Source organism: Solanum pennellii, chromosome 1, assembly GCF_001406875.1.
Source record: "Solanum pennellii chromosome 1, SPENNV200".
Taxonomy (NCBI): Eukaryota; Viridiplantae; Streptophyta; class Magnoliopsida; order Solanales; family Solanaceae; genus Solanum; species Solanum pennellii.
This window is the reverse complement of record NC_028637.1, coordinates 42,867,358-42,887,651: the sequence shown is the minus strand read 5'-3', so window position 1 is coordinate 42,887,651 and position 20,294 is coordinate 42,867,358. Positions and strand designations below refer to the sequence as shown.

At 35.2% G+C, this 20,294-nt stretch overlaps 1 pseudogene; it reads right to left on the bottom strand.

Moving 5' to 3' along the window:
- Positions 1–2,598: 2,598 nt before the first annotated feature.
- LOC107020519 lies at positions 2,599–19,528 on the bottom strand (annotated as a pseudogene).
- Positions 19,529–20,294: the final 766 nt, after the last annotated feature.

Below are 20,294 nucleotides of genomic sequence, written 5' to 3'. Positions count from 1 at the left end.
CAATAGAGACACTAATGATATAAATGTTACTAATCATATGTCAGAATGCAACATTGGAATAAAAAAATCTGGAGTTGTAGATGCGATCTTAGGTATAAGAATCCTTAGAACTCCATAATGTTTAGCCTTTTCTCGGTGTCATTGAATTGAAAATGTACTTGACTAGTTCAAATATTTGGATGTCAATATTGTCAAGTCTCCAATAAATGTGAGCTTTGCATTTCAAAAGAGTGAAAGAGAAAGTGACTCATAATTGGATTGTGCTAAAGTATTGGGAAGTATAATGTATATCATGAAGCATGCGCGATCATATATAACATTTCTATTAATAAACTGAGTTGGTTCACAAGTGATCCCAATAAAACTCATTAGATGGAAATAAATAGAGTTTTGGAGTATATAAAAAATACTTAAAACTATACCTTGCATTATAAGAATATCCAGCGATATTGAAAGGATATAGTGATACAAATTTCATCATCGGAAAAATAAAGTAAAATCCACGAGTGGAAGGAAATATATTTATTGTTGGTAGAAGAGTAGACTCTTGGAAATGTTTCAAAAGAGACATGTATCGCTAGCTCTACAATGATCTTTGAGCTAAGTGCTCAAGATAAGGTCGGTGAATAAGTTGAAAGACTTTGAAATTTCTTGATAGATATTCTTTTTTTGGCCCAAACCGTTGACATTAGTATGCATCACTTTGATAGTCAAGATGTAACAGGTATGGCATGAAGTATGATGTATAACGAAAAGTCTCGTCATATAGGACATAAACATGATAACAAAATTCAAAAAATGATGCAAAAATGGGACTAATCCATTTACGTTAAAAGTTCTTATTGATAAGGGGAAATGTGAATAAATTGTTTTTCATTATCAAAAATGGAAAATGCTATTTGATGTTTTTATGACTTGAAAAACATTGGGGATCATGAAACTCCAGTTACTTGATGAGTTCTTGTTGATAGGGGGGCTGACATTTGTCTATTATCACCAAAAAGGGGGAAAATGTTATTTTGGATCTAATGTTAAGCTTTGATCATTTCAAAAAGTTAGAGATCTAATAAGGAATTTGATCCTTGTTATTGGGACTGGTGACAATGAAATGAATGAATAAACCTAGTTTGGGGAATATTTGTGTGTCATCATCAAAAAGGGGGAAATGGTATAGTCTAGGTATTTTGACGATCCACACAAATATAGGGACCAGGTCCTTGGCAGAGTGCTCTCGTCCATGTTCAAATGAGTTATAACTGTAAAGTTGTTATGACAGGTCGTAGCTTAAAAGCCTAGTGAACTAAACCAACAGGAAGGTCCTCTTTTATTCGAAATGTCTCGTGATCTTCAACCAATTATGTGTTCCAGACTATTAGTTTCAGTGCCTCACAAAAGTAGGGATTGGTCCCTGGTTGAGTTCTCTGGTCTATATCTATAATGGGGTACAACTGTAAATTTGTTGTGTCAGAGGTTGGTGAGGTCAGTGTACTACACCAATCAGAATGGACAAAGTTGTTTTTCCAAAGGTCAATAACTATTTAGGGTTGACTTAGTCAATATGATAAATAACAAGTTAATTCATTTATTCAAATACAAAGAGATTCCAGATGTCTTCTCAAGAACTTACGAAGAAAAGTTTGCAAGGGACATGGTCTCTTCAAGATTGCATATGTGTAAAACTACTAGACAGACTGTTAGAAAATCTGCGACCTCTAATGTGGTAAATGCACAAGTATTCTGAATAGTAGGCTCTCAGCCAATGAGCGGTCACAAAGAGTTTTGATGATTTTATATAGTCTCTCCCCCTAAAACACAACTTAAGCTTTGGCAAATTAAATTAACAATATTAAAAGGACAAAGCCCTCTTCAACGAAGTATTCAAGAAGAAGAACACATACAACAAGGACCTGATCAACTGAGAGATTGCTTTTTGTACCTGTTCTAGTTCTTGATTGTTTGTATTTGATCTTATATTGTAGAAATCTTTTCCCTTTTGATAGAAAAATTTCAAGTTTGTAGAAATTATTGTAAGAACTGGGTTACGGGTAACTTAGTGTCTTACGTTAAAGACTATATTAATAAGGTAGGATTAATGTAGAGGGCACTGTTGTATCTGCTCTTGCTCATTAAGTAACAGGAGGCATTGCATAGAGTGGAGGTTAGAAGGCTTAATCGCATTTTGTAAACTGGCTATTACTTTTGCTTTGAGAAGATGAGTGGAACCAATTTGAAAAGTCCTATTGAGAGAGGTTTGGTTTTTCTCCCTTGAGCAAGGAGGTTTTCACGTAAAGGTGTTTGTGCAATATTTACTTTCAGCACTTATTTCACTGTTTGTTAATTTAACTACGCTAAGGACCTGCTCCCGGGATCACTGGTGGACGCATATATTCCTAACACCTCCGGATATTCAAGAAGCCCTGACATAGTCACTACTTGAACATTATTCGGAATTATGCAGCAAAGTTTCAAAAATACAATAAAACTAAGAGAAACTCACCGTGTTGCTTCAAAGGGTGTTGTTCTTGTGGAATCTTGTTTTTTTATAGATGTATAGGGCTACAAGCATAGTGAGATAAAAGAAATGGAGAAATGTTTATCTTACCATCTGTCGTTGGTATACTTTTCAATTGCCTCAGTGGAAACACTAGATTTTAGAATGGCATCACCGGGTGCAGTTGACTCGACATCATAAGTGAAGCACGCCATCTTGGCAAGCCACCATAAAAAACCCAAACTTTTTCATGTCCAACTGCTCGAAACATACTGATTGCCCATCTTCCATTGATTAGACACTTTTGGATGATATGAACTTATCCGCCTTTCATTATTAATTGAATAAATCACCACCAAACACGGGCAACACAAAAAATTCCCTCGCCATCGTATAAAACAATTGTTTTTTTGTTTTTGATAGCAAGAGCAGATACAGAAGCTGCAAATGCATCTTCAGACGACTACATATATGGCAACTGATAAATCAACAAAGCTTTTCAATCATAAAAGGTGATGAAATTCTATCTCAAAAGCCTGCAGGACGGAGAAGTGACACAAGAAGAGAAATTGAAACAAGAGAAGGTTTAGTAATTTACAAAGATTATGTCGAGCAAATTACTCTTTTTAGAGAAAAAAATAACTTAGCAGGGAAGATATCTCACATTTGTACTAGAAATCAATCAATGATTCAAGATAAAGCAGTGTAATCCAAAAAGAATTTGATAGGAGTCAGCACCTGATATTCTTGGAGTGGATTCCTCAGCTCATCTGGCATGTACAAAGATGCATCTAACACCTTTAGAAGAATAGGAAAAAGAAGCAACGTCTCAGTACTATTTAATAGATGCCTTACATAATACAACCAGCACACACACGCCGCCCAAAAATTTGGAAGAGAAATAAAACATGTGCAAATGCATTGCTAAACAGAAATGAACAGAAAAGGAAAATAATTGTCCTTTTTATTGGCATGAGTTAAGTAAAAAAAAATTGCAACTTCAGATTTAATATTTAGACATCAAATGTAATTTAGACAACTGTAGTAATGGCCATACTTCATCATCTTATTCTTTACTACGTATTTTTACTGCTAATACTATAAAGATAAGAAACCTTTAATTCGGGGTTTCTGATGTTGGCACAGAGCCAATCAACCGAAACAACAGGTTCGTTAATTGATATTGCTAGTGTTGAGAATGATGGTTGTAACCCAATTGCTGACGAGTAAAATAACCATTAACCTTGTTAAATTAGTAAGTTGAAGCTGCTTGCTAGTGAAATGAAATCCTCCGCAAGGATTACGCAAATGATCAACACTCTTGCCAACTTTCCAAAGAAAATGAAATTTAACAATATACAAGCCAAAAAGAGTTTACACATGACTAAAAGAAATCACAATTTTCTCATGCATTAAAATTCCAATAAATCTTAATCTTAACCTTTCAAGTAAGAGGAATAAACCCACATATTATTTTCCTATTTTGTTTCAAGTTTCTTTTGGAACTTCCCACGTAACTACAAGATCCCACAACATTCGAAAATCTCTATATTTTCTTAAGTTCGGTGTCAAAGTCAAAAACCAAAAAATCAAATTGTTAGTTCAATCTTTGATAAGCCATCAAAGTATACAAGTAACAATTTCGATAGTAGGAAGACATATCGCATGACAAATGAATTGTGCATTGAGAAATGGAAATATAAAATTCTGCAACTCCAAAATTAATTCCTTAAAATGAGTAAACGAGTCTATAAAGTTTAAACATGTTTTTTAAATGGTAATTTAGTAAAATATATTTTCTTATTTATGATTTATTTAATAGAGAAAACTTTAATATTCAATATAAGACGGTTCGTCATATTATTTTTATTTGTAAGTTAATGTTAATTATCCTCACAACATGAACGATCTATTTGGAGAATTATTCTAGGTCTTATAATTTAGAGATGAAACTTAGAAGTAGTATATTATTATCTTTCAACAACAAAAGATTGTATTGCAATTCATATTTAAACATTTTATATTTTAAATTAAATGGTATGTTATTACTAGTCATAGTAAATTTGAACAGTTAAATAGAAAAACCATTTAGTCAAATGTTGTATAATAAAAATAAACCCAATTACCTATTAATTACCAAGAATCTATACTTGATCACTAAGTAATCAATCGAAAGATCATTTGATCATTTACTAATTATGTCTATATCTATACATATATTCTCCAACACTTGGATAAGTTCAAATAATAAAATTTGATATCCCAGACACATGAATTATTTAGAGTGAATAATGTGTCTAAATGAATAGAAATATTGAGAGGAAATCATGTAATCTATATTTAAGAATTGTTTACTGGAGATTAAAATCGAATGTCCTCATTAAAATGTTTCAAACCTCAAATTTAAAATTAATCTGTCATAAATGTGAATTAGTTATTTTTAGCAAATAGAAAATGTATTAAAAGAAATGAAACCTCGAAAGTTGCCCATAAATATAAATTAGTACTATTTAGAAGAGATTTAAGTGAAAAATAAATCTAAACAGACAATATTTTTTTCTCGAAACAATATAACTAGCTTTAATTTATTTCCAACATAATTTGTAAATCAATCAAAATCGAACAGCATTTCCTTCAAAAGGAACGATAAAAGATAGAACTAGCAGAAATAAAATAAAATTAGGTTATAACTAAGGAAATAACATAAATATTATAAAATCATTCAAATGCCCAAGCATTCTCTCTACATGTCTCCTCCTCTTCCTCTGAAGTATAATAATTAATAATACCAGTTACTTCACGTAATTCCTCTATTGTATTCCTTTTATCCGATCAGCAAATTGTTGGATTATTACCTCCTCCAACCGCTTATCGTCAAGAAAATTAGTAGCGATGAGAACATCAAATAATTCTGACTGACAGAACTTCAAGAAATTCCGATCAAAATTCTTTAGTTGATCTTCGATAACACCTTCCACCGAATGTTTCTTCGATAGTCAACCACTTTGGTCATTGTTTTTCCATCAACATTAGACAAACGGTAGATAGTTCACATGCATGTTAATTCAATTTCTATTATTTCATATCGTGGCACACTATTTACATTTCATTTCTAATTGTCCGTGCAGAAGAAGTTGGATACTAGAGTGGATTTTAGTACTACATTTTGTATTTAGCGGAGTTAACATATAATGAGAGTTATCATCTGATCATTTAGATAACATCATTGAAGTCATTGATATGGTAGAAGATGATAATATTTTATTGGTTGATTCTATGAATCTGAGGTTAGGTCGTGGTTTACAAAATTTATGGAGAGAGTCCTTAGATAGGGTTAAGTTGATTTAGGATAGGTTTCTCATGGCTCAGAGTAGGTAAATAAGTTATGTAGGTAAGGAGATTAGTGTGAATTTTATGGTTGGTTCTACTAGAGAATTTTCCATGAAGGGTGTGATATGTTTTGAAAAGAAGCGCAAATACCGTCATAGTATAATTGTCCTTTTCCAAGATTTGCTACGTATTGTTAAGGTAACTTAAAAGGTGGATCTTTCACTAGGTTTGTTGTATGTTAATCATATATTTCATGTCTCAATGTCAAAAGAAGTATCACTAGAATGATGCACATGTGATTCAATGAGATTCAACATTACTTGTTAAGAATTTTGACTTTTAAATAGGAAGGGGGTAACCATATTTGTGTTAGGACCGAAAATAAGCAGGTGTAAACGCGGAAGCTAGCAAAGCAAACCTCGAAAGACCACGAGTAAGAAGACAACGAGAAATATACCAAAAGACACAGAGATTTAACGTGGTTCGGTCAATCGACCTACGTCCACAAAGGAGATGAGCAATCCACTATAAATATGAGAGTACAAAATACAGAGGGAAACAACCTCAACCAAATCACTCGGAATACATGGGAGGTTCACACAAGTGATAACGTATCAAGCTTGTGACCCACAAATTCTCCCTCTAACTACAACTCTCAAATTCCTTAAGACTACATTGTGAATGCTAATTAAGTTAGAAGGAACATTCCTCTATTTATAGAGTCCTAAACCTTTTCCTACTAGAAAAAGGATTAGTCAATCCAAAACCTTTTCCTAAAAGGAAAACCTATTTATGGTAAGAAATTTAGGACAAATAAAACCCAACAATTTGATAGGCAGGTTCAAAAGTTTATGTAGAAAGAAATTGCTTTTGTAAAAGTTTAGCGAAATTGTTATCCGATCGGAAATTACTTGAGAGACAGAGTCAAATACGAGGCTCGGATATCATCAACACATTGAGCGTTCAAGTACTTCCTATTCTTTAACATTTGAGGGCGAATATTTTATTTTATTGGTAGATGATGTAACGACCCGCTAGGTTGTTTTAATCAGTAGACTTTTTTCTATCATAAAAGACTCATCTCATAAAATATTAAATAGAAATGTTGAACTATTTATTCAACTAAGGTTATTTATTTGAGGACTATTCTTTTAAACAATTAATTTATTTATGCTTAATGGGCCAAGTCCAAAAGTAATTTATGCATATATCACTTTAGACCCTATTATATTTTGAGAAAAATAAAAAAATAGTTATCTCTGGAGGAAGACTTCATGACTCCAGTGACGACAAAACCACAGATCAATTGCTTCAAGTAAACCTTATTTTCCTCTATATCATGTATATGTTTAGATGGTATATTATTAGTATTATATTAAGTGAGTTAGATAAAAGAAGTTGTGGGGATTTTTTTTTGAATCACGAGAAAGCCATGATTTGAAGGATTTATTTTTGTTTGTGAGCAACTCATCTGGTGGTGCCTTTTTAATTGTAAAAGGTTGATCCAATATTGATCCATTATTTTAAAAGAAACAAATTTGAAGTCCTACATATTTTCTGTTGATTTGTATTTTGATAATTGCAACTTTGTTAGGTATTGGCCGTATATTACAAGATGTTTAATGTGAGTAATGGTTTTGTTAGGAAATGGGAATGGGAAATTTTTAATTGGATGTCCAGTAGTGATATCTTTAACATAATAGTTAATTAAAGACTAACCTGCAGTAATTAAACTTGTTTTTGTGAACTTGTCTTTGACATAGTTGGTGGTTACTGCCAAGTTAAATACATTGTGAGAAACTGGTGGGGTAACTCCAATATGAGAACAATCCTTGTAAAACTTGCATCTTCTTAAGGTTTATTTTTTTTCAAAATTTGAGACTTATCCTAGTCTTTGATTTAGAAAATTTGAGGGTTGATATATTAATGTCAAGGTTAGAAACTTGATTATATATTTAGGCAAGTTTTTGACTTTAAGCTAGACATATAGTAATTAATATGGATGTCTACGGACTCGCTTACTTACAAATATTACCTATTCAATAGACTTGGAACACTTCGAATCTTTGCGGAAGGAAAATAAAAAATCTTGAGAATTCTTGACATGTGCTCATCATTCGAGGTATCTTAAGACTTTCTAGACTTTGTTGAGGGATGTTTTCTAACTAAGATTTTAAAATGAAATAGACAAGGGGTAAGGGCAAAAGATGAAGGTCTTGTACGAATGGTGTGACGGACATTGGTACCAGTACTAATATTATTAAAGGAAAAGTTAATTAATAGAATATGATAGATTGTAATTCGAGAATGCAAAATCTTATGTGCATTAACTGATGTATTTAGTGACTTGATTTCTTTTTTGTGGTTGTATCTCTTTATTGAACATTTAAATTTGTGATAATTGAGGTGAGTATATGTCATAGCGACATTTGATCTATTTAGTTGTTGCATCATACCCTTTTCATTGATATCATGTTGTGCACATGCATTGATATGAGACGGAGTATGATTAAATGTTTAACATATGGAGATTAACCCTTTTGGGTCGAGTTATGATTGTAATTTGGACACGTGGAGATCATCCGTGCGAGTGATTGGTTATGATAAAGTTGGGCACGTGGAGTGTTAGGTAGTGGAGCCTGATCTATTTTAGGTTTTCCTATTTATTCTCTATTTTAGGCTTTCCTATTTATTCTCTATTTTAGGTTTTTCTATTTATTCTCTGTAACCAAAAATACTCTGATTTATTAATATAAATATACCTCACCGCCGTGGCAGTTTACTCACGGGGTTTTACCACGAAATATTGGGTTTTCTCTCTCTCTCTCTGGATTTCTCATCTCTTTCTCTTAAAAATTCTTGTGTTCTTCATTCATCTAGTGTGTGTGCGTGAATTCGATCGTAACAACTGGTATCAGATCTTCATTAATAAAAGATACTCCATCCTTCTCTCAACTCTCTTCTCTCATTTACAATATAAACGTCTAATGTTAAATGCATGTGTTGTGACTTATTGAATACGATGTGCGTAGACTAGGATGACCTTAGAGGAACACTTGGTGTGAATAGCATTATGGGATGCTATTTTCACATTGCACTAGTGTGACTAGGGGTTGTCCTAGGTGATGGTTCATATGTGAATATTATGTTCGCTATGTGCTTGTGTCATTATTAATATGTGCTTTAATTGATGAAGGTTGTATGAATGTTCACCTTGGTTACCTTAAGGTGATACTTCGGTATCATTGGTGGAATGGGACACTGCTCATATGTTGCATTGAAGCCTTACTTAAGGATTTCTTTAGGTAAAGGAGTTAAGGGCAAAAGGAAAGATAATGTATTGGAGAGATATTGAATGTATCTTAAATGTGATAAATGACATTATGTGTTGTCGTGAATAGTATGCGTGCCTATTATAATGTATTGAACTATATAGTGATTATTATATCAAATGTTCATGAGGCTTCTCTAAAAAGACATGATGCAAGTTTTCTAACTAAATCTCCTCTTTTAAGCATGTTGCTTCATGATTATCATATTTAATGAATTTTGTACTAAGACCATTCTCTTCATATTTTTACACCAAAGTATAGGTGGTGATTGCTAAAAGACTTTCTTATAATGAAGAGCTTGAAATTCTATTCCTATGTTCGGGTGTGTCAATAATTATTCAAGGACCTTGATGTTCAGAGTTTGTTTAAGTTCATGTAATATATTAGTAATGATTCTTTTGTATTGTAAGGGTCGAGTCCCTATGTATTTATGGGAGTCGTGTCTATGATGGCAAGATGACACTTAGTACTTCAATCTTGTATTAATGGTTTTAAATGAGATGACATTTAGTCTTGCATTGTGGTATGAAAAAGTTTTAAATTTTATCCTATTTTACATTATGTCATGACCCAAAGTACACCCTAGAAGTGAGGGCATCTTTCAAGTCGGAACAAGGCGTACTTGAACTCTCGGAGGTCTTGCACAAGCCCTTAGACATCCTTCGTTTCATCTATACGAAAAGTAGTGAAGAATTAAAACTTTATTTCAAAAAACAATTCCAATTTATTTTATAAAACAACTAACATATGCCTCAAAAATCATCTATGACATCATGAGTACAATAGTCTTGGGTCACAAACGATAAAAGTCTAAACATAGGATAGGACATAAAAGACATCATAGTGGTGGTGTCCTCGAATGCAATGAGGACTCACCAATCTTCTCTCGTTGGAAACCTAGGAAATCTAACCTTTGAAGCCAATCAACCTTCTCCAAACCCTACATTGGATTAGAATGTAGTAAAAAATATTCGTTAGTACGATATGTACTATGCATGGAAACAATCATACTAAAACATAAAGTATCTCAAAGGTTATTCAATAATATACATAGTCATAAGAGATAAAGCATAAGAATAACATGAATTTCATAAGTATAATAAAACATCATAAATCATATAAGAGTTCATACTTAACTCATTGTCCTTCTTACTCAAATGAACTACGTCACAAGCCACCTCCAAGTATACTTGTGCAAGGCTAAGGTAGTATCCTATACTACTACAAAATCTAAGTACCTCTCTTTGGTAATTTTTGATCATAATCCACCTTCGTAATTAAGATCTAAATTCATCATATCATATGAGCACTATGCCCCAATACCACCTCAAAGCACACTTGGGAAATGCTTGTGAAACATCCCATTCTTTGTCACACACTAAGCATGTTTTGAAGTAACCCTAATCCATTTCATTTTAGTTTAAGAGTCTCTAGTAGACGTACTTCATATTTACAAGGACTATAATCTTATGTCAATCATGTCATGGTATGCAACTATAGTCATGATCGAAGTTAAGCATACTTCATGTAGCGGTCATGTCATAGGTAGCCTCAAGTTTCATACTTGTGCATTGTATGGATAGCATCCGATATACAACTATCCATACTAAGAACTTCTCTAAAATAACTTAATCCAAGCTAACTTAGGAAGTAAAACCATGATAAACCACCATGCAACCAATTATGTAGATGCAAGCTAATCACAGGGTACATGAATCCTCAACCCTAAGCTATCATGAGAAACTAATCCCAATATATTTCATGAAATAATGCTAACATGTAAATGAAACTAACATTAGGAGAGTATAAGCCTTTCCCCTAAACCTACCATAAAATGGTTTTTGCCAAACCAAGTCAAGCTACCATGATAAATCATCCTAGCTGTAACACCCGCATTCTGGAATCGGAATGCAACCGGAGTCGTTAACCTCTTAGAGGTCGCAGACAAGCCTCTTCTTAGCTTTCAACACAATCATATAGTTAAATTTGCGGAATGTTTAAAACTTTTAAACATAGTGAAGTATACGTAGACTTCATATGATTACTATATGTATAATAATATTCTAATGAGCTCAAACTAAACAACCATCTACAATCTATTAAGAAATTCAATGAAGCGCTTAATAAATAGTAATAGTTTTTCAAACAGTCTTAATAAAAAGCATTGAATAAAAGTCTGAAATGAAATTCTAGGGACAACATCCACTAGCTATGTCTAAATTACTAAGATAGAATCATAGGTGTAGCATCCTCGAACTCAAGAGGACCAACCAAAGTCTGCAGATCAGTAATCCAAACCGCTTCAATGAGTCTTCAATCTTCTTTCTGACCTGCGCCTATAAAATAGTAACAGTTTAGGGTTAGTACACACTTGTACTAAGTATGGGTGTATGCACATATACACGTAAGGACTATAAATGATCAAGGAAAGCTCTTCCTATAACAATATGCCATTTCTTGAAAGCCAGGTCACTAGACTTTCTAAATTCGTTATTTGTGAGTAATGGCATGAATATGACATATTTTAATGCATTCAAAACACACAAATCATTTTCTATATGAACATAAGACCTTAGAATCATGAAAATAACTTTAGAACAACTCGAATGAAAATTTTGAAATTTTCTCCTCCCTAACCCGAGAACTCTTCCCCCGACACTTAGCTTACTTTTCAGTCTTTTTCTTCTTCTTATTTCTAGTTCAATGATCTCCTTAATTCTTTTTCTTACTTACAAGTGCATTGATTCATTATAGTCCCATACCTACAATAATTCAAGCAAGTAATCCAAATGACTAGTGAAATGATTTGGCTACCCTTACTACAAGTTATTCTTTCCATTCTTGTTAAGTTGGGCATGAAATCTTTATAAGCCAATATTTATTGGCTAGGACGCGTATTTCATCATTTTTATATTATGGAGATTATGGGGCATATATTAACTATTATGTTTTACTCCTTTTTATTTGCTTAATATAAGAAGTCATTATAAGCCAATTTTTATTTGGCTATTCCCATTATTTTGTAATTTGCGTAACATGAAGATGTTGGAGAATACATCTTGATTTGTCCCAAGCCAATAACCTGTTAAAATTTCAATCTTATCAATCATTGTTGATTTGAAATACTTATGTTCTTGCTTTCTTAGCTCACTTTGAACTTACATTTCTTCTTCTTTCTTACTTACTTTCTCAAAGAAACTTTAGCATTAAGATTATGCGAGCTAACATGAAATACAGTGTCTACCCTACACAGAAAAGGGACGGTTAACCTAGATCATGTGAGCTAAACATGAAGTCCAGTGTATGCCCCACACCGAAAAGGGGTGGTTCAACGTCTAAAGTGCAACCCAGTCCAGTGTTTGACCCACACCGAAAAGGGGCGGTTCACCGGCTAAAGTGAAACCAAGTCCAGTGTTTGCCCCACACCGAAAAGAGGTGGTTCACGGCTAAAGTGAAACGAATACATTCTTAAGCATTTAATCGACATAGATCATGTGAGCTAAATATGAAATCCAGCGTCTGCCCCACAGGGAAAAGGGGTGGTTCCACCGGCAAAGTGAAATTGTATCATACCTATTTCTCATAGGTGGAATTCAGTGGCTAGTTCCTATGCTGGCAACATATTTTGAAGACTAGGATATTTTCTGAGACTCTTATCCACCTCGGTGGAGCCTCATCTCATGAGGCTTACATGTGCTTGCATAAGCTCATTGCTAGTCTATTGGTTCTTTGCTTATTTTCTTTTTCTTTAAAATTATTAGAGTTGACTCAAACATTATGGAAGCTTTCTTCTAGCTATGAGGTTTAATTAACTCTTTAGATAACTGGTCATCCCTTTCTTTACTTGATGAAATGTGAATTTAACCTTACATTATCATGTTGGTGTTAATGAGACTTTTCTCACGATTATTAACACCCTCTTATGTTAAAACATAATTGTCTAGGCATGCGTGCGACTTGTCTCACTTCTTTTAACGCCTCATTTTGGTCACTTTCATAATTCTTAAACTTTTCATTATGTCGTTACTCACCTTATATTGTTCAATGACATTTGGTAGCTTTATTCCACTCTTTATGAATGTTATAAACTTTGTTCGATGTACTTACTTATATTCATAGTTCATTTGGAAAGGGCATGTTAGGACTTGTCCCAATTATTGGCAAGCCCTTGGTTATGAATTCAAAGTTACATTGGTCATGCTTAATTTGGTACAACTTAGTCATTAGCCAATTTTGTATCGTATTTTGGAAATACATTGTAAGACAATTTATTGTCATAGACTAATTTTTCACATATTATGGTAATCTAGAATATTGTTAGCCAATTTATCGGCATAAGCCAAACTTTCATTAGACAATGGTCATGAGAGTATCATTAGCCAATTCAATCAACTTCATGAATATATTATAGTGATTTCATCATTCTAAGCCAGTCTACATTTAACAGTGAACTAAACTTTATGAACGATTCATAACAACTTAATCTTTTTGAACACAATTAGGCATTACAACCTTCTTATACTCATGTAACTAATACCCCAATGAAACGAATCAACTGTATAGGCCTCATTAGACACTAACACATCAATAACCTTACTCATAATTATCAATTATCACCACATAACAACATGTTCGAGATTACATCTACATACTACTAGAATCGAAAACAAGGATAACTAGGGAGGTGGACGTTCCACATTGTTTTTGGGAACAACCCTAGTTTCGATATTCTTGAATTCATAAAGTGTTTGAAAAGCCTGTTGGGGAAAAACAACCAAGAGAAAAAACCCATACATTATGTATAATTTAGTCTACGAAGATCACCTTGCACGAAAACCTTGAAGAATACCTTGAAATCACATAAGAGAATCGAGAGAAGTTTTCTGTTTTTCTTACGTCTGCTCACTGTTTTGAGTCGTGAGTTTTCTAATGTTTGAACGTGAGTCTAAGTCTTAGGATCTTTTCTTGACTAATTAAACATAGTTCTAATTAAGTTAATTAAATAAATTAATTAGTTAATTAGTAAAATGCCCCTCCTAGATTGGCTAAAAATACGAAAGCATTTCACTTAGTCAAATCTGATATTTTCCTAAAGGTTTCGGGTTTGACATTAATTTTTAATTAAATAATTTTGATTTTATAATTTAATTAACTAAGTGACCTAGGGTAATTACTAAAGTACCCCTAAGTTATTAGGACCATAATCAATCCTTTTGGACCATCCTAGGTTAGGTACTAGAATATTTCTTGAACTAGTTACTAGATAGTGTAACCCGATTAAGTTTAATTTTGTTTGTCTAGGTTAGTTAGCTATTTAGGTCAGTTATTTAGAGTCTAGAGTAGGTTAGAGAGTTAGGCCCCACATGGATTGACCCGTGCGCACGCCTGCCCCTAACTAACCTAACTAAATTCAATTAGGGTGGTCACGTGGCCCCCCCTTATACCGGTTTCCCATGTGATTGCACATGTGCTTCTTATACATTCCTAACTAAGTATTCTTGATGGTTCATTTGGAATGTTTACTTGTTTTCCCAAGGATCCTCACTATGACCTTGGGCACTTCTTAATCTACGTGATCATTTAAAATGATCATGTGCCATGGTACCTAGGCTTAACACTTGGATGCCTAGTACCTCAGGTTTTAGGTTGAGAATTAATATGTACATATTTTTATATTGTGTATATATAGAAATTAGCTAACACCATTAAGACAATATTTTCTAATATGCCCAATATTACTCAATATTGGGCATTGGGATGCATATGTACCCCCAATACCTATTCTTAAAACTTAATAGGGTCTTCACTAGACGAGTACATTTTCTGGAATGTTACATTATCCCCCTCTTAGGAACATTCGTCCGTGAATGACACTACAAATCATTTTTAAATAGAGAGGGCTTTTTTTAGAACACATAAACATGCTTGAAACTTCATCTTTGTGAATATCCGATTCACAACTTACTCTTGATGATGCATAACATTTAAAGCTTATCTGAAGCTTCATATCTTAGATTGAGGAACTTCCTTCTCAATCTTACTTTAACTCAATGTACATCACAACTCATGCAACAAAAAAATCATGTCAACGCTATACAAAAACAGCAACACAAATGCAAGCATGAACTCATATTAACTCATATAGTGCAAGTATAAAACACACACTTATGGACTTAAAACAAAAAAGCCAACTAATGCTATAAAATGTAGAGTTTCATAAACAAAACTAGACTTAGGAAGAGTGTATCTAAAACCAAGAGCTGAACATGTGACGGTAACGGGATCTCATATCGGCCTCCCATGTTGCTCACTCAACAAGGTGGTTCCTCCAAAACACCTTTACGGTGGCAACCACCTTGTTCCTCAACTGCTTCACTTGGCGATCTAAGAATGGTTTTCATCGAATCCTAACTCCTCAACAGACAGAATGGATGCTGGATCGCCTAGACACATTTAAGCATTGAAGCATGAAACACTTGACGAACTGAAGCCAAGTGATTTGGTAATTTCAGTTCATAGGCAACATTCCCTACTCGCTATAAGATCTCATAAGGACCTATATACCTCAGACTCAACTTCCCTTTCATACCAATCCTCATCACTCCTTCATGGATGATATCTTAAGGTAGACTTGATCATCTACCTCGAATTCAAGAGCCTTCTTGTAGTATCAGCGTATGACTTTTGACAACGTTAGGCAGTAGCCAATCTATCCCTGATCATTCTCACCTTTTCCACAGTCTCATGTATAATGTTAGTGTCAAGGATGGAAGACTCTCGTACTTCAAACCACCAAACTGGGGACCTACATGTTTTTCCATAAAGTGCTTCAAAACGTGCCATCCCAATGCTTGAATGGTAGCTATTAATATAAGAGAACTCAATCAGTGGCAAGTGATCATCCCAACTCCCCTTGAAGTCAATAATACATACTCTCATCATGTCATCATGGATCTGAATGGTACGCTCTGCTTGTCCATCCGTCTGGGGATGAAACGCAATATTGAGCTTCACCGGTGTACCTAAGCTCTTTTGGAAAAATCTCAAAAAGTGAGAAGTGAACTAAGATTCCCTATCCGAAATGATAGATAAAGGAATCACATGCCACCTCACTATCCCATCAATATATAGCTTGGCATAATCTTCGGCCCTGTAAGTAGATTTCACATGTATGAAGTGAGTAGACTTAGTCATTCTGTCAACAATGACCCAAATGGAATCATGTTGTCTCCTGGTCCTGGGCTGACAAACCACAAAATCCATGTCAATAGCCTCCCACTTTAATTTCAGGAACTCAATCGAGAGACCTCCAGGCTTAAGGTGTCGACCTTAACCTGTTGGAAATTGGGGCACTCCTCCACAAACTTTGAAATATCTCGCTTCATACCTTCCCACTAATAGATCTCCTTGAGATCATGATACACTTAGGTGGAACCTGGATGAATAGAAGACCTGGAACCATGAGCCTCTGCAATAATATTAGACCTCAGATCATCAATATTGGCACACAAAATCATCCATGGTATCTAAACACACCATCCTCCCCTGAGGAGAATGATTAATCAACTTACTCAATACTGAGTCTTTCAACTCCATTAACATCTGTAAAAAAAGAGGATTCATAACTAGAATTAGATGAAACACCCCCACTTGGTGTATCTACCATCCGTACACAAAACCTAGACAGTTGGTGTACCTCTTTAGGCAGTTCCTTCTTCTCATCTTAAATATGAGACACACTTCTCATGCTCAATCGACTCAACGCATCAGCTACTACATTGGCCTTACTGGGTTAAAGTGGACACTCATTTCATATTCGTTGAGCAACTCTAGCCATCTTCTTTGATGAAGATTCAATTATCTCTATGTGAAAACATACTGAAGACTTTTATGGTAAGTAAATATATCAACATGTACACAATTTAAATAATGTCTCCAAAGTTTTAATGCAAATACCACAGAAGCTAAATCAAGACCATGAATAGAATAATTCTAAACCTACTCGGGAAACATCAGAGTATAGCACATACCCTACACCACTCCTCGGCAATGTAAGTATTAGGGCTGAAGTGATTCGATCTTTGAGCTATTGAAAGCTCTTTCAAAAGGTTTCAGACCACTCAAACATAGCCTTCTTCTTTGTTAAAGTTGTCAATGGAGCAGCAATAGAGGAAAATCACTCAACAAACCTGCGATAGTAATTATCCAAACCCTAGAAACTCCGGATTCTTGTAGGAGTGAGGGGTCTTGGCCAATTCTTTACTGCCTCAATCTTTTTCGGATCAACCTCTATACCCTGGTCGGACACAACATGACCAAGGAAGGTCACTCATCTCAGCCAAAACTCACATTTGCTTAATTTTGCATACAATTGATGTTCCCTGAGTACTTTCAATGTCATTCTCAAATGTTGTTCATGCTCTTTTCTAGTCTTAGAGTATATGAGGCTGTCATCTATGAGTACTATGACTAAAGAATCAAGGTACTCACGGAAGACCCTATTCATAAGGTCCATAAACGTGGATGGTGTGTTAGTGAGACCAAATGATATGACAACGAACTCGTAATGACAATACCTAGTACGGAAGTCCGTCTTAGGAATGTCCTCGTGTCTCGCTCGAAGCTGGTGATAACCTAACCGGAGATCTATTTTAAAAAAGAAACTTGAACCTTGGAGTTGATCAAATAGATCATCAATTCTAGGAAGAGGGTATTTGTTCTTTATAGTGACTTTGTTGAGTTGCATATAATCAATACACATTCTAAGGGTTCCATCCTTCTTCTCAATCAATAAGACTGGAGCACCGCATGGGGATATGCTCGGCTGGATGAATCCCTTGTCAAGTAGATCTTTTAAGTGCAACTTCAACACTTTGAGTTCAGGTGGAGCCATTCTATAGAGAGGAACGGATATTGGTTTGGTGTTGGTATATAAGTCAACACCAAAATCAATTTTGCGTTCAGGAGGAATTCCTTGGTAAATCCTCCGGAAAGACATCTTGAAACTCATTCACTAAGGACACAGAGTCTATGGAAGGGACCTCATGCTCTAACTCATTGACTCTTACTATGTAGTATAAATACTCCTTAGCTAGCATCTTATTTGCTTTGAGATTGGAAACTATTTGGCTTGTTGGATTTGAACCACGCCCTTCCCAATCAAGCTCTAACTCCTTTGAAAACTGAAAGCTTACTACCCTGTTTCGACAGTCTATTGTAGCATAACACTTATGGAGTCAATCCATACCCAAGATTATATAAAAATCAAGCATGACTAATTCTATTAGGCCAGCATGGGTGACTCTATCAAGACTATTAATTGGGCATTATTTATATACTCTTTCAGCTCTAATGTCGTCTCCTATGGGAGTACTAAACAGAAAAGGCTCATGTAAGATCTCAAGAAGCAAGTCAAATTTACTAGCTACTAAAGGAGTAACAAATGACAAAGTGGATCCTGGTTCTAACTATCCATACACAAAAAAATAGAAGACATGCAACGTACAAATGACCACATCAACCGACTTTTCTTGCTCTTCTCTACCTGTCAAAGCATAGAATTTGTTCCTCTTGGGAGGTTTGCCTGCAACACTAGGATTAGGCCAAGGCTAAGCATCTGTCCTGGTCTAATTCCTCATCTGTGGGCAGCCCCTGACCATATGCTACTCTTGTCACACCCATAGAAAATATAAGGACCTACCAGGCACTCACCTACATGCAAACGGCCACATTTTCCACATGGCTTGTTGCTATGCTGGGCATTTCTGTCATTGCCCTTTATTGGGACAGACTTGTCAACTTTGGCATTCTAGTTCCTGGAAGGAGTAGGATTGCCTGAGCGCTGGTGCCCCTTCTTGAACTTGGGCATGTCCTGAATTCCAAACGAACTCCTACAAGAGATAGAACCAGCCTGATATGAGGTCCTAGGCTTCATTCCTTCTCGGCCTCCCTTTCTCTGACGACTCTCCTCCCCCTGCTGTACATGAACCATCAACCTACCCATGTCCATGTTATCATGAACATGGCTGCCCGACATTCCTCCTCCAGATCATCAGATACACCAATCACAAACCTGGTCATCTCATCCCTAATATTGGACACAAGAGAAGAAGCATATTTCGAGAGCTTAACAAATTTGAAGGAATACTCCTTGACTGACATACCTCCATGTCATAGGTAGATGAACTTGTCAACCCTTAGCCTCTCTCTGTTCTCTCGGAAAGAACCTCTCCAGGAATGCAGTCTTGAGAGTGTTCCATGTGATGGGGAGTGCTTCTGGTGCTCGGCCATCTACCAACATTTTGTACCACACCTGAGCCATTTCTTTGAGTTGATATGCATCCAACTCAGCCTTCTCCTTTTCACTCACCCCCATGGCACAGAGTATCTTGTAAACTTCATCCACAAACTCTTAGGGATCCTCATTAGTCTTGGACCTGTAGTAGACTAGAGGATTCATGCGAGTGAAGTCCCTCAGTCTGCTAGCCATGGTACTAGCTTGTGGGTTCTCCCTAGGAGCATCCACTCTAGTGGTCTGGGTTGTGATAGCCTGTGCCTGAGTAGTGATGGCTTGGTCCATCTAAACTAGTGCTTCTCTTACTTCCCCATCTGTCAACGTAGCTGGGTTGACAAGCACTTGCACTCCAGCAGCTGGAGCTTGAGGAGGAGCTTAGTTGCCTCCAGCAGCTACTTCTTCGACTCTTCTGCCTGCGTTTTTCCTTGTGTTCATTTTATACACGTATACCCATGAAGGAAGTTAGGCACTAGAATGACACAAAATGTCAAAGCTCTAGACAGCACGATAATGAGTAGAAGCGAGGTTTCTTATCATCACTTTGTTCTAAGTTATTATTATGGTGCGCTTCACAACCATAAGTTATAAACTACGTAACGTGGTTGTTTTGAGGTTTAGTTCCTAGGTAATTTAACCTCACGCTCTGATATCATGTTTGTCACACCCGGATTCTGTAATCCAAATGCAATCGGCGTCGTTAACCCCTCAGAGGTCGCATAGAAGCCTCGTCTTAGCTTTCATCACAATCATATAGTAAAATTTGCAGAAAATTTAAAACTTTTAAAACATAGTGAAGTAGACATAGACTTCATATTATTACTATATAGAAAAATATTCTAATGAGCTG